Below are 15,732 nucleotides of genomic sequence, written 5' to 3'. Positions count from 1 at the left end.
TTTGTATGGAGGTTTCTTGGACACCAGCGGGCCAGCCTTACACAGATACCCCCAAATTACTTTTGAATCCACGTATCTCTGTGATATCTGATGTCAGCGAGTTGCACAGATTTTGTTTGTTATGCGTTAGCTGAAAAAAAAAGCGTTTGATTTGTGTTAAACTTCTTTGAAGATCTGTCCGCTATTTGATCTCCTTGAGAGTGGAAGACATCGTGTGTAACTGCAATACTGAGGTCACTGGAGAGTGGGAGAGCAGAGAGAAGCGTGGTCCTGAAAGAGGTGGTGGGTGGGACCTGTGCCTTTTTTCTGAAGTCAAGCGCATATGTAGCTTTCTAGCTTGACTCTGGAGGATATCCAAGCAGCAGAGTAGCTATTTTTGTTAAACTGTTTTCCTGAACAGCTGCCTACTCACGAGTGTCCCTCTGCATTTACTTTCTGTCTCAATATTCCTTTGGTAATAGAACACAGTCATTTAGTCTTGGATAAAAAAAAAAGGGAATTAAAAACCTAGCACATACGCAGGTCTGGGTTTTCTCAGTACTTTTCTGTTGTTGCTGTGGGTAGCTGAATTTAACTCCTAATTATATGGTGCAATTTTGCAGACTAGGCAGTGTTGATACTTAAAAGTAAATTCTAAATGGCAATTCTTAAACAAGGCTGTAGAACTGCTTTGGATACGGAAAATGTTTGGTGTCTGTGCCGGCTGCTTTATCAGGCTAGCTGCACTTGAATTTCAGCGCGCTGTTCCGTGCCCAAGGTGTTAATATTTCTGTGTGCCTGATTATCTCCGTGAGATTTGTACTCGTACACAGGTGTTAGAACATTAAATGCCCTTATATAATATCTGAGGATCTGTTCATTATGGCAAGATTAACACATAATAAAATTCAGAATTTACCTAGCACTTACAAGCACAGCCTGTTTCTCCTCATCACGTGAATGCGAGTATTTTTAGTTTTCCGGTTTGAAACTTTGCCGGCTCCAAAGAACGGGCAGTTCAAGACACCCTTAAACTAATCACTGAAGTTTACCCGGGGAGAGGCAGGTCCATTTCCTAACCCCTGTTGTCCTGTACCATTCTATGTCCTTATCCAAGGCGGGGCCTGGGTTGGGATGTATCCAGGGGGATCACGAATTGAGGAAGGCTATTTTGAATCTTAATGAGAGTCAGGGGGATGCTCGTTGGCTTCAGGACCCAGAGCTTCATCTGCAAAGAGACCCGAGGCGCTGCCGCTCAGCTGCGCGCTCTGCCCGGCACCTCCGCTGCTGGAAACGGGGGGCAGGTGCATGGCTGAGAGAGTCCATAATCGTTCCAAATAAGCTTGAAAATTATTTAAATATAATTCCTTGTGGAAAGCTAACAGCAGTAGATGAAAGTGTTGATGAAGGGCCTACAAAAACTGCCGCCATCGCACCCTGGCGGGTGAGTAGTGGAGTCTGTTGCCACAAAATGCTGATCTGTAGCCTTAAAGGCTCATTGCCTGGATTTTACCCCAAAGCGGTAGGAAGGGGGTGGTGATGTTACTGTGACCGCACAAGTGCGTGTGTCTGGATGTTCCCTGAGTCGGCATTAGCGCTGAGTGTGGGCTGGGGCTGCCCTGCGGGGCCCGTGCGGCTCCGTCCACCAGCGGCGCTGGGAGGGGGACGTCTGCCACCCTCCGGGGACCGGTCATCCCCTTCACATCACTCCCTCCGGCGGAGGTGCCTCCCCTGTACCTCGCGGAAGAAGGATGAGTGTCTGTCCAGGCTGCTCTGGCTCATTGCGGAGCGCGGGGTTGGTTTGGCAGGCCCCGCGCCTCACAAATCTGGTTTGGCTACCGCTCGTCGCCTTGCGACTTCCTGGTGCTTGCCGCCTCTCGTTTGCCTATCTCTTCCAAATTTCTGGTGCTTGAAGCCAAGGCGATCTCTAATCATACATCCCCCACTCTTTTTTTTTTTTTTTTTTCCCCCCAACATATTCATGTTTTAACGGGATCTCAATTACACAAACATACGCTCGCTGGTAACTATTAGTCCTGGCAAAAATCCATTAAATGTGTCTGTTGGCTGCCTTATTTTCTTATTTAGCAGAAGGTGCAGGCTGTTGCAGTAATGCAAGGAGGGGAATACGGCGTGTGCATGGCTCAGGAGAGACACTTTGTCCCGTTTCTTCAGTTTACGGCCACATGAAGCTGAGATGTGCAAGGTGTAGCTGAGGGCGGAACAGAGCCCACAGCTTATGATACAAGGACCTAATCTCGCCGTATAAATGGCCTGTCAAGTTAGTTACGTGATCAGCTATTCAAATATGGATGAGATGTTTTTTCACTCCTCTTCTCAGCTAGGTAAGTGCTGAGCTTAAGCAGATCACTTTGTCATGCCACTTGGAACTGCACATTATTTTCTCACTTTCTTTTGAGTAATTTCTTATAAGTTTCCTGCTTACCTTTGAATAGAATAGCAGCTACTTTGGTCATCCATCAAAGCAGAGCCCGATGACAGTAAGTTTTACAGTAATGCTGGCTGATTCCTGGGCAGAATAGACATCAGCACTCCACAAAGATAGAGTTGTCATCACAGATCAAAAACCTTGGGAAAACTTAAGTGATCCTTTCTCCTGCTGTCAAAGCCAGAATTAAGAAGACAGTAGGAGAGATGTAGCAGTATAAGTAGCATACAGATACAGTGGCTTAATCTTTGGGATACTGAAAGCCTAAAAACTCAGGCAGGATACTGCTCCCCCAAACCTCTGCAAAACTAGAGCTTTCTCAGTATGATTTGCATACACAGGCAAAATACTTTTCTCTTTTTTTAAGAATTAGTAATTTGGCTGACTCTGTCAGACTAATTTTTTTTGGAAGACATTATTTTAGACTATCGACAAATATTCCAAGTAGTTTTTTGCATTCAGAAAAGGAAGAAGATAGAAAGATAGGAAAAAAAGAGAGAAAATGGCCACCCGTGAAACTCCTGGTTTTCCACCAATGTGTATCACTTCTCTTCCCGCTTGGCAATGAGTGCTTCTGTTAGCAGAATGAAATCCATGCCAATTGCAGGTGTGACACTGGCTCTCCAGCACTGTTATGCTGTGGCTCTGGGTTAACAGGAGTGAAACCGCCTGCTGATGCCACCCAAATGCCCTGCAAGCCTTCCCCAGCCCGGCTTGCTCTGCAGATAACGCAGAACAACAGCTTCCCCCAGTTTGCCGCGGTGGAACAAGCAGAGCAGACAGCGTGTGTCCCCTCGGGGGGGAGCAGGCGGTGCTACTGGTGTCCCCACTCCTCCCCAGTGCTCGCGTGGACGAAGGATGCTCTTCCCGATGGCTACAGCCCCGTGCTGCTGTCGGAGTCACGCAGCAGGTCAGAAATGTCCTGCCAAGAGAGCTTATTGTCAGAAACCTGCCGCTTCATCAGCAGTGATGTGTTGAGCAGGAATCTGTCAGTTCTGAGAGATTTAAGAGGGAACAGGCAGGATTGATGGCAAGGCTCGGGGAGGGAGGAAGCATAGGGTCACTGTGGTGAGTCTATTTTGTCACAAGCGACCCGAGTGTGTATGTACAGCTCAGTTCAACTTGCATCCTAAGAATAGTTTGACTGCTTGTCCCCCACATCCCTGGTTATGCATGTGTCTCAAAAGCTCACTGTATTTTAGCTTTCAGCCTTATATATTCATGCCCACTGATGCTAACCTTGCTTTTCAAACTAAATGCAACTGTTCTCTCCCTGATGATATATTTATACAGAGCCATCACACACACTGCCAGCCCGTGTGTTGCTCATCCAGATGAGCCTCCTCTTGTATGAGCAGGTCTCCACTCCCTGAACACCACAGTGACTGTTTCACCCTGCAATTTTTAATTCCTCTTTCTATGTGGATTCTGGTAAGCTGGACGTTAAGCCTTCTGCACACATGGTAGACTACATAGCCTATCTATGAATTCACGTGCAAATGTAACGCCTTGTTCAGAGGAGATCTGGGGCTTTTAGAGGATACGACTAGACTTAAAAATCAGCTTGTCAAATACAATACGTTTGGGGTAAAAGTAAGATGTAATTCAAGATAATTTGAAAACTGCATTTTGGCTAGAGCAATCAACTTCACAAATTGAGGATGGGAGGTAGACGTAATGCACTAGATATCCGGAAGAGTATGTATATGTCCATGTACAGCGTCTGTTGTGATGTCAGGTATTTGGAGCTCATATGAGGTCCCAGCGACTATCAGGTCCCTTGTGCAGGATGACAAACCGTGTTGCAAGACAGCTTTCTGACAGCTGCGGGGTCAAAAGGGACTGAGAACATCAGTTATGAAGCTGATGGTGCTCCAGCAATTGTGCACTGTCTGGAAGAGGGGACCCTCTTCAAGCTGGAGTTCTGCTCAGCAAGGAAGTTTCAGAGACCAGAATTCTGCACCATGGTTTCCCTAGCTGTAGGGAAATGCTGAATGACTTCATCAAAATACCCCAAATAGCTGGTATAGCTGTAAGGAAAACCATTTTGGTTTCTTATACCCCAAGAGTTGAGGGTAAGAAAAAGTAATTTGCCATCTCATGGGAAACAAAGCATTTTGTGAAGGTGAAACAGAACCTAAAGGAGAATCCAGCAAAGCACAACTTCCCTGGTAATCAATCAAAAGACCCCAACAAACGTCATAAACTTACTTCTTTTTTTTCCCCCCACTCTTCCAAGTTTTCCTGGTAGCTTTCCCAGTTTGTTCCAGAGAGCCTGTCTTCCATTTTTGTCTAAACGTACTTTTTCTAGCGGGAACAGTCACCAGTTCCATTTGTTGGTTCCCGTCTGTATCTGAGCAGGTAAGCGTGTGCTGGGCAGCTGCGGAGAAGCTTTCTCAAATACTTACACTGTGAGATTTAAATGATTTGGGCAACAAACTTTCAAAGCAGCATATCTTTGAGGATTTGTAGCTCTCTAATAAACGGAGCACTCCAGACCCAAGACGTTACTCAGAATTCACTTGCAATATGTGCTTATACAGGAACTCTTGCAATTGCCCCCTAAGTATTTTTTGACAAGGATATTCATGGTGTATAACCTGCATTTTCTCCAAGTGAATGAAATTCACAAACATTAGGTTGTGTATTCTGCTTTTACTTAAAGGAATTGAATAGCAGAAGCTGCATTTTCCAACTCTCTGCATCCTTTCTTGCACCTCACAAGAGAATAAAGCAGAGAAGGGAAATCCCAAGCAAGAAAAATCCTTGGAGCCCGAGGACTCTGGGTAGTGCTTTCTTTTAGAACGCCCTGTTTGTAGATACAGTTAAAATGGAAAAATTTATCTTTTCCAGAGACCAATTTTACATGAAACTAAACTTTTATCTACAGTTTTTGTTGACTTTTCATGGCGGGGGGGGGGGGGGAATTTTACACAGGGGATTCCGGGGAATAAGGAAGGAAAAAATCAGTATTAAGAGCATAAACCAGAACTATATCTAAGACAGATCTTCAGAACGCTCCCACTCTTCTCAGTTTTAAGTTAAGCTGTTCAAAAGGCACATTCTTGGATGTAAAGAGGGACTGAGGAAACTTGTGATAAGCAGTGATAATCTGCTTAAACTCTTGGTAATCCAGAAATCTGTGTTGTACATTGACCAGAATTTACCATCAGCAAGACCTAGGGAGAGAGGTAATATTTAGAATGGAAAAATTAAAATTCTCATGGAAGAGAGGAAAAAACCTATTTGAAAACAATGGAAATATGGGGGGTTTTTTTGCTCAACATTATGAAGCAGGTTTGGCACGATCAAAGTGAGGAAGATCCCATCTTGGGAATGAATTGGGATTGTAGCAAAGCCAGGATGGGGTTTGATACTGAGGTTAAAAGCTGAAGATTTGTGTTTTACAAACACAATTTGTTTGGTCTTGGGGCCAGAGCCAGGGGTGGTGATGGCTGCAGCCCACCGGCAACATGTGGGTGCCAGGAATCCGGGAGAGAGCAGCCGTTTCCCTTGGGAAAGTGATGATGATGCTGGGTAGGAGGCGAGAAGCTGCTCCACCGCCTTCCCGGGGTGGAAAACACCCCTCAGATCTCTCAGGATCAAAGTTCTGCCTCTCCGTCTGACCTGATCTGAAATCATCACTCAACTTTATTTTTTTTTTTAATATAAATTTTTATTTTTGGATTAATAATATAAAAAAAGGACAACAAGCAGTTTTCATGGTAGAAAAAACCACCCCCACAACTTAGATGTCTTTCAGTTTGTTTCTGTTTGTAGTACTCTGGAAGTTGTGCTTCAGTCATGCTGGCAGTGCTGCGGTTTGGCACTTAACCCCTCTACTCCAGAATACTCAGTCTGATGGCCACAGGTACCCAGGAAAAGCTGCTCTTGGCAATGTCATAGTGAGTATCATTCATTTTTATATATTTTTTTTAAAAAACACCTACTTAAGAGATTAATTATTCCTGTGATACACTGATGATATCTGTGAAAGCTGAGGATGTTTGATCCAGTTGGATAGAAGAACATTTGAAACCTAAAATTGTGCGCTCCATAAAGATAAGTTTTACAACGCTAATAAAAATTGCTATAGACTTTATACAGGCTCTTGATGAGCTAGGAGGAAATACATATTGCAGTCAAGATAAAATTTTCTATTTTAAAATTAGTTTACGGCAATAATTGTATGTTGTCAAAGTTAATGATATTCTCACCCACGCATCGCCTTAACAGTGGCCAGCTTCAAATGCACGTGGCTAACACCCGGGGAAGCAAAACAACAATAAAATAAGTTTTAATCAAAAATGTGACCCTACTGCTGAGAAGGCACCAAGCTGCAACAAGTGTTTCTGATTGCTATCAGTAAAAATATACTTCCAGAAAGGTCTTTACAACCTCTATGCATAGAAAACTCTGGCATCCGTTTCTCTCGCCTGGTTTGTCTTTCCCATGCTAATGTTTTAGAAACTGAATTTGCTGCACGCATGCTCGGGGTAGTGAGACCCTCAGCATCAGGTGTTTGAGAGGGTGGTCCTGCAGGTACAGTGGGGATGCTCTTCATGCTCAAGGCTCCTGTCCAGGCTCAAGTGCACTCTGCCAGAAAACAGACGTTTTTAAAATGATGGCTTGAAGGGTTTGAGTGTAGCAGGCTCTGTTTGCTGGGCAACCTTTCTGTATGAACAAACGTACTGATGAAACTTTCAGGTGCAGTGAAACTTTCATCGAAAACTATTATTTGTGCAAGGTGATCTGGTTGGTGGGGTGAATAAGTAGAAGAGGGGACGGGGAAGCCAGGACAGTAGACTGCCAAGCAGTGAGGAGAGTCAGGGCGCGTCCTTCTGCTTCACAATCAACTCTCCAACGCTCCTGGATACAAAAGGCATTTTTATGGTGTCATGTGAAGCGGAATAGCCCAGGCCCCACAGTTTTCTCCCAGGCGTTGGAGTCTGCCTGGCACGAAGGCAGTGGCTCCAGCCAGGAGTACCTGTAACCGGAGCAGCGCCTGCTTTGGGAGTGATGCTGCTTCTCCTTCTGCTCTCTGGGTTGTTTTTTTTTCTCCTTGCTCCTGTGCAAAGTTCTCATTTTCGTCTAATGTATTGAAGGGGGGAAAAAAGAAATATGTAAACCGTGAATGATTTTGCAAAGAAAAGGATTTGCTCTTTGCCTGCCAGCTCTGTCACTCAGTGCAGTGCTGGGTGTCACTGAGGTCTGTGTTATCCCCAGGAACTGAATGAAGGAACAAACCCATCACAGTTCTGTAATTTTATACAGACAGGGAGGAGGGTTTTTTGCCTCTCAGACTTCCTGAGTATGTCTTATTTTTCATAAAGGCTGATGTTCACATACGAACACTGGTGACCAGAGGGAACGCCTGCCCAGCCCCAGTCCTCAGCACAGTCCAACGCCCCATGCCCACAGAAGTGCAGGAGCCAGGGAAGCATGCAGTGGGTTGGTTTTGCTCCAGATTATAACCTCCAAAAGCCTGCAGCACTGTGACCGAGGGCTTCAGTTCATCTCTCTTCATTAGTGTGTCCTTCCAAAAACGCACCCACCTGAAAATGTACCCCGTGAGCCGGAGCGGGCTCTGCCTCCAGTGCTGGGAGAAGACGGAGGACTGGTCCCAGTTAACCTCGCCAGCCCTTTGCTGTTGTGGTGACCTATATCGTATTCCCCTCTATGCTCTTCTCCACGCTGGGGAAGGATAGTTTATTCAGGGAATAAAAAAAAAACAACCCAACAACCCTGAAAATATAGTCCCTGACAATATTTCAAGCTGATGGCCTGCGCGTTACAGGAGCCTTTAATCTTCCTTGGGATAAAGTCAAACCTAAATTACCAGCTGGCTGGGGAGCGCGATGATGCCGAGCTCAATGCCAGCACGGCTGGGCTCCGGGCACGCAGCCAGGGGATTGTTTGCAGGACAGAATGAAGTCCCTGAAAATGTTTAGCCTCTGCCTTTCCCCCCACACCTCTCCGTGCGTAGTTTTATAGGCCTGATTTGCAAATATTTAGAATTGGGGTTAATATTATCAAGAAAATATTACATGTTTTCTTGCTGAAAAACGAATAATGTAACTGAAGAGTATTGCTTAAAATGATACTATTATCAAAATGATACTATTATCACTCCAATCCCTGAAAATACTTCTTGGGATAACGCTTATTTCAATGTAGGTGCTCCCGGTTCCAGAATGGTAAATACTAAACAGCTGCAGTTTGTGTACTGCACGTCCATAGGGTGTGAGTGCAGTTGCAACTGGTGCTTGTATTGTGCCATACCTGCTATATTGTAACGAAATTCTATAGGAAAAAAAACACTTATAATTTGCTAAGCTTTTCCCTCAATGGGTGTTTTTCTGTATCAGAATTTCAGTTGCATTTGCCCTCTGAGTTTTAAAATATAACTTTCTTTTTGCTTACAAAACAGAACTTATTCTATTTTTACCTTCCTAAATTGTTCACATTTCAGAATTGTCGGCAGCCGAAACCAAAACTGCCACGTGTGTGTACAGTGCAGCTCTGCTGCAGCGCTAAGTACCTTTATTATTCTGAAGTGAAGATTTTATATCAAATATATCTGTAGCAATATTTTCTAAGCATTAACTGATTCCATGTATTTCTAACATTGAAAGAAAATGAGGACTGATTCCTGTAAAGGAGTGACTACTTCAGCTGTTCCAGGTTTTGCTAGAGCTGCCGTTTCTGCTGTTGGATTAAAAAAGACCCTAAAACCTTTTTTTGCACACCTTCAAAATTTCTGACCAGCGCTGCAGCTGTGCCTGGCCTACAGGAGGCTGAAGGGCTGGCTCTGGAAATGATCTGACACCCTGATTTTCTGTGACCTCCTTGGTTTCAGTAACTGAAATGGAACTTTAGCTCTATGTAGTGATATTTTCCTTAATTTTTACGCTCTCCGCCTTCCCTCAGGAGTTGAGCTGCAAAACCTGCAGTCGCCGCAGTCTGGATGCAGGGGTGCGGAGCAGCAGCAGTTCTCGCTCCGCTTGCGTGACTGCTGAGAGCTCTCCCAAAAATGGGAGGCGAAGGGAACCCGAGAAGAATAATCAATCTGCAGCAAAGAAGGCTCTTTTGCTGAGTTGTGATTCTTCATCTGCAGTTCTTCAGGGGCTTAAATCCTGAGTGGCAGGCCAGGGTAAGTACCGCTCAATTTTCTGTAGTTATTGCTGTATAATGTATCTTTCCCAAAAGAGCGTGTCGCCGGGAAAAAGAAATTCAGAATGGTTGTGCTCAATTTATAGTGGTGCTCTTGGCAGGGAGGGCAGGGGCTGTGTGGCCGTGTCTCTGGAAAAAAGGGGCTGAACTGCAGCAAACCCGGGCAGCAATGAGCGGTGTGTGAGTTTACGCCCATCTCTGGGCGCTGCTGCTGCTGCCATCCAGGGGGACCAGGAGAGGCTGGGGAGGTGGGCCCATGCCAGCCTCGGGAAGTTCAACCTGGCCAAGAAGTTCAAGCAGTCACCTTTGCACTCGCCGTCCTGAGTGTGACCTGAGGCTCGACTCCCATGCGGCTCGCCGGAGCTGAGGAGGGGCACGGAGCCATGCAGGATGGCACGACGGCCGTGCTGCGAGTGCCGTCTGCTCATGATGTCTTCAGCTTGTGTTGCGAACCCTGGCAAAGCGGTGGTCCTTTGTAGGCAGCCTGCAACCTTGGTGATTGCCATGAGCACGTGGAGTATAAAATCCAGTCCTTTTCTCTTAAAAAAAAAAAAAAAAAAAAAAAAAAAAAAATTTGAAAAAATATCACTACACTACATTGGCTTGTTAATTTTTTGATGCCACTTCACTACTTGGTCATTTTATTCTTCACCATTTAAACCTTTAGTGTCTGTTTAAGGAGGAAAATCAGGACATAGAGCCTTTCAGAGGCTGAAGAATGATTTCTATTTTCTTCCATCACATTCAGCCCACTTGAAATATCCACGCGAATGGCTTATGCTTTAAGTGTAGTGCCTTAAGATCTCACAAATGCTGCTTTTTGTGAAGGCTGGGCTGGGAATTTTGGAGACGGGCTGTGGGTATGGCAACCACGCGAAATGAAAGAGGCTTTCGCTTGTGTCATACATAATACAGGACTGAGGAAGGAAACAGTGACTCTAGATAGCAAAACTGCTTCCCCATCCCAAAACTCAGGGGATGCAATGCTGCTATTGAAAGCAGGGAATCATACCTAATGAGCAAATCAAGTGGAGACACTGATTTTCTTCTTTTAATCACTGTTTTCCTCTATGCAGATTTTACATGGTTTTGCTCCTTGAAAATGTAGTCACCCGTGCAGCTAAACGCTACATTTTCTTCCCGCCGCTCTGCGTTGCGAGGTCTGGCTGCTGCTGTTAGGTGTGGAACAGCTTCAGCCGAGCAAAGGCGTGAGCAGGGGCCGGCAGCGGCGCCCATCGAAGGCCGTGGCTGCAGCCCGGTAAGAAATGATGTAAACGATCACAAGGAAATAGATGCCAAACATCTCTGCATCACGGAGCTTGGTGTTAAATATATTTATGAGTAAAACGTGTTTATGAAGGTTAGGCGTTTTTATAAGCGTTTTTTATGTTTTTTTACTCTAGGAGAAGTGGCTGGGCCTGGGGTGGATCTGCACCTTGTGAAAACAGGGCCATCAGCTGGGTCTGGCAAAGAGAAGGTGGGGACGGGTCTCCTGCTCCCCGAAGTGATGCTTTGCCGGGCTGGACCGGGTGAGCGTGACCTGTGTGACTGTCAGAGCATGGAAATGGTAGCCAAGAAATCACCGTCCTGCTGCGATACTCAGTTTAGTAAATACATTTTGGGTTATATGTGTGTGTTTCGGCTCTTGCAGCCATTCCACATAAATCCCCCCCATCACGCACACTGTAAGTGAATACATTATTTCATCAATGAAGATAAAAGGCTGTGCTACATAAAATAAAGACAATCAATAGTAACAGCAGAGCAAAACATACAATTCTCGTTTCCACCTTCTGTTGGGCTATTATCAATATCAAAACACTCCATCTGCATGCATGGGTATTGAATAATTCAGGGAGAAAAAAAAAAAAAGGTTAAAAATGTTAACAAGCCTAGCTCTTCAGTAGAAATGTATTTTAGGTGCTTTACTTTTTCTTCTTTCTCTCTATTGGTGTTCTAACTTCACAGAGTACAGCTTCCAGGAGGCATCGCAGAGTCCCTTGGGGCACTTCTGGTCCGAGGGCAGCCTGGAGAGGTGTCCAGCGCGTGGGCAGCAGAGGCGGCTCTGGATGCAGCAGCTGAGGCTTCTTCCATGGTAATAATTCAGGCAGAGAACTTCTAGTTTTGCTAAATTGAATCAAAATCTTACCATACAGTTCAATAACCACTTTTACAGGAGATGTACCTTAAAATGAACAAATCATTTTGACAGAAAACTCTGAGAAGCTAAAGAAAGATAAACTCATGCAATTTCTTTTTAAAGCTTCAATATATCACATGCTATGATTTACCATTAATATAACGTATATTCAAAATACCTTTACTGAACCTTTCTTTTTTTGTGTTGTTTAATTCTTGTTTAATAAAATGTTGATGGGGGATGAGTAATAAGTTGTCGTTGGGCATCTCAACTGCGATCATTATTTTCCACTTAAAATTAAATTACATTTAAATTTTGGTTATGTACATTTTAATAGCAACAAATGTTACACCATTATCTTAATATACTGCAATTTATCACCTCTGAAAATAAATAAAGAAATCTGTCTACTAAAGACAGGCAGTAAGCTATCAGGACACAGAGACCAAAGGAAAATATTGATTTGGGTGGCATTAAAGGTGCCATGCAGTTGTGTGTCGCAGACCTGCCATTCCCGTCAAAACACAACTCTCAGTTGTTCAGAAACCTGAAATTCTGATTAGTTTGATAAGAACTTTTTCACTAGTTAAAACACATCCTGGGAGTCCGGCTGTGTGAGAGCGAGCTTTGAGTCACTGCCACAGTTTCCATGCCGACTGTCCCCTCACCTTCTAGGAGAGGACCACGCATCTTCTTTCCAGGCTTGACACCTCCAAACTCTTCCTCTGTCACAAGCAGGGGCTTCTTTTGTAGGTGGAGGAGGTCACCTGGGTGTACTGAAGCCAGGGGCTCCTGCAGCCCCAGCAGAGGAGTTGGATGGCGAAGCCTCCTGACAAGATGCATCAGGATGATTTTGGGCCCAGCAAAGCACACTCTGGTCTTTCCGCTGAGGAATGATACCTCGTTAGGGCTGCTGCGAAGGAGACATTTGTCTGATAAACACTAACATCTGACGAAAATGATCCAAATAGCTTGTTTTCCCACTGCCAACCTCCTATGGACTTGGGGCTGCAATGGAAGATCCCAGAGCCAGATGGCTGGAGATCTGCCGTCTGGGTCCCTGCGGCGCGGGGTGCCAGTGGGAGGAGGCTCCTGCTGCACAGTTCCTCAGTGACTCGGGGAACTGGAAAGACGGTGTTTAACTGAACACCACGGTAAGTACCATAACACGGGCATTTTACTGACCGATGCAAAATATTCTGGGAATCCTGCCCAGAGTGATAAGCCACTGCCAGAACAACACTTCTGAGGGGGGAAGTGCAGGCAAAGGAAAGCATCAGGCTGATATTTATGTCCGGAAAGTGCTACTGATGTAAACTTTTTAGAAGCTAACTTTTAATTCAATAAATCTGTCCCCTCAAACTAATTTTATTCTGATCCTTGAGAGGAGAGAACCTTTTAAGTCCATGGAAAATGTTAAGAAACTTTCATGTTGTGGGTTCTTTTTCCTAATTCGGTAATAGCTGTCAGCACCTTTCTTTCCCCACTTTAACCTTAACAAGTTCGCGCGCTGCACCGCCTCCAGTCTGTGCTGTGATTATTAATTAACAGGCCCTTCAGAATGGATTCTTGTTCCTCTTTTTTGTGCGGCAGGAAGAGCCATTCACATTTCATACAGTCTGGTGGACATCTTTGGGCAAGACCTTCCACAGGGGAATCCCTGCCTTTTCCAGGACATGTCATGGAACACGGATGCTGTCCTGTGATCACCACCTTCCCGGGCACTGTGCGAGGACAGGGAGCGCAGACGCCTTTCACTGCTACGAGGTGACGCCTTCCTCTGCCCAGAGACCGGTTCTTCTGCAGCAGTACCAACTGGAAGCTGAACATCTGGATGACGTGTGCTGCCCATCAGATGCTCTTGCCGCAGCAAATGGTGCCACCAGCCCCTGCTGGTTCCCAGCATCCCGGGGCAGCCCGTGGTCTGGGTGAGTGGTCCAGGGGAGGTAAGTATATGCAGCGCTGTGTTTGACTGTAACTCCTCGTATTTAGGTCATAACACTTGAGTAAAGTCCAAATAAACTTCCCGCTGCCTTACAGCAGGTCAGGCATATCACCCCCTTCGCCTGGTGACCATCCCCCTGCAATGAAATCCCACGCCCTACGTGCTGGGTTACAGCAGTACATGCTGTTGGACCAAGAGAGATTTATCAACTGTGCAAATCAATACGTTTCTTAAATTAACTGGACTAGGGTAGCAGCAAGACTGTCTGAGCCAAATGCAATCTCACGCTGCCGCAGACAAACATGAAATATAATGCTTTCCACAGGCTGATAAGCCCTGTCTTACACCACGGCTTTGTTCTGCCATTCTTCCCACGCTGCCCTGTTGTTAACGGGGTCTTCATGCCCCGTGTTTTGGCCTCGCTCAAGCTGAATTTTGTGTTGTGAGTGAGAGCAGCTCTGCACGGCTTTCCACCGAGGACTGGGGGCTGCTCTGTGCTCCCCCATGGAGGTGTCCCAGGCACACGCTCAATTCTGCCCAGCTGTGGTTCAGGGGCAGCTGCTGCAGGCAGGTCTGCAGGACCCCTACCCTCCCTGCAATGTGTCCCACCTCGCCCCGAGATGATGGATTTCCAGAGCACACCCTTCGCGCGCTTTCTTCCAAATACACCCACCCTGGGGCATTTACTTTGTCTGGAAAACATCTTACTTCATCAAAGAATAAAGTTGCGGCATTAGAGGTGAACACTGAGAGAAAGTTACAGCTTAGCTGCACATCAGTAATGGGCTGCACAGATTATTTAGCTATTTTTTTTTTAATCACATAGCTATTTTCTGTGGTATTCTGTGTGCATTAGGCACCGTGTACTCTGAATGCCTGTATTCCAACATAAGCAAACACCGAAATGATGAAAATGGGAAAGACAAGTGATTCATTTCTCGAAATTAGCCATATCCCCCCGTTTCAGACAACTGGCCGTGATAAGATGCCTTCCACAGCGCTTCAGCCGTGTTATATGTGAGACTGATTGAAAGCTGGAAATGAGCCTTAAAGAAAATGACATAAAACTATTTACCCGTATTCAGCGGCGGCCAGCAGGACTTCGTGCTGATGTACCGTCAACATATCTCCTCAGCCTTATGTTTAATTCAGCGCAGAGCTTGTAGTGGAAAAACATCAAGTCGAGCTTTTATTAAAATTTCCTTATTTCAAGTCTCAAAGCAACCAGTGTCATTAGAGTTTAAGCATGGTGGTGAATCAGGAACCAGGAGAGCTGTTAGGTGGAACAAGAACATTTGAAGATTAGCATTGGATTCAATTAACTGGCTCCTACTCTTTATTCAGCAGCTGCGTGGGTGTGGTGGGGAAGGGTCTCCCTTCCCGGCACCCTCAGCCTGTGTCCTCGTGGGCCACCATGGCCAAGCAGGTAGGGCTCCTGCTCCTTACCAAGCAAGGACGATCACCCAAGACCCTCTGAGACTCCCTCTTAGTATCTCATGAGTTGAAGGTAGCAACAGTCTCTCCATCCCATTTTATCTAAATACTCAACGTGCTTGGCACTGCTTGGGCATGGCAAGAGGCTTCTGTTGTTCCAGAGCACAGGTGGCCTGTACTGCGCTGTAGGCTGGAAATAGGTGGGTTTGCTTGTACATTGCAGTCAGTATCTCTGACAGCTTTCCCTCATTTTTGTGGCTGAACGTGGTCTGCTTTTCTAGCATGAAGCAGAAGGAGCTACAGAACCAGTGATCTGGATCGTGGAGCGCAACCCCCCCCCCCTCCCGCCCAAGAACCACGTAGTCATTAATCATGAGGTCCATTTCAGAACTGTGATTTGCAAGGTCCAGTGTTAGATGGAAACAAGCGGGAGGAACAGTAGTTATTTTTATAAAATAAAAACTTTAGGGTGAGGGGGCAAAAAAAAAAGAAGGGGGGAATTTAAAGTGCCCATGTAATGGTAAACATCTGCAGTGAGGATCTGAGTAATCTGAGTTGGGAAGAGCTATTTTAAGTCTCCCAGGAAAGAAGTCCACCAAGAAGCCATGAGCC

General features: G+C 45.6%; 1 long non-coding RNA gene across 4 annotated transcripts; it reads left to right on the top strand.

Annotated features, from left to right (window-relative positions):
* Positions 1-2,940: 2,940 nt before the first annotated feature.
* LOC134515329 (uncharacterized) lies at positions 2,941-15,436 on the top strand. Of its 4 annotated transcripts, XR_010070951.1 has the most exons (9): positions 2,941-3,859; positions 4,167-4,789; positions 6,209-6,333; positions 9,359-9,581; positions 10,678-10,859; positions 11,005-11,203; positions 11,570-11,696; positions 12,495-12,895; positions 13,335-15,436. It is a non-coding gene; the product is annotated as an uncharacterized LOC134515329 (long non-coding RNA). The 4 variants fall into 4 exon arrangements; XR_010070952.1 differs by having other exon boundaries at positions 2,941-4,789; positions 11,005-11,130; XR_010070950.1 differs by having other exon boundaries at positions 2,941-4,789.
* Positions 15,437-15,732: the final 296 nt, after the last annotated feature.

This window comes from Chroicocephalus ridibundus, chromosome 4 (assembly GCF_963924245.1).
Source record: "Chroicocephalus ridibundus chromosome 4, bChrRid1.1, whole genome shotgun sequence".
NCBI classification, from domain to species: domain Eukaryota; kingdom Metazoa; phylum Chordata; class Aves; order Charadriiformes; family Laridae; genus Chroicocephalus; species Chroicocephalus ridibundus.
Note: the sequence above shows the minus strand (reverse complement) of the source record. Positions and strands in the feature narration are given on the sequence as shown.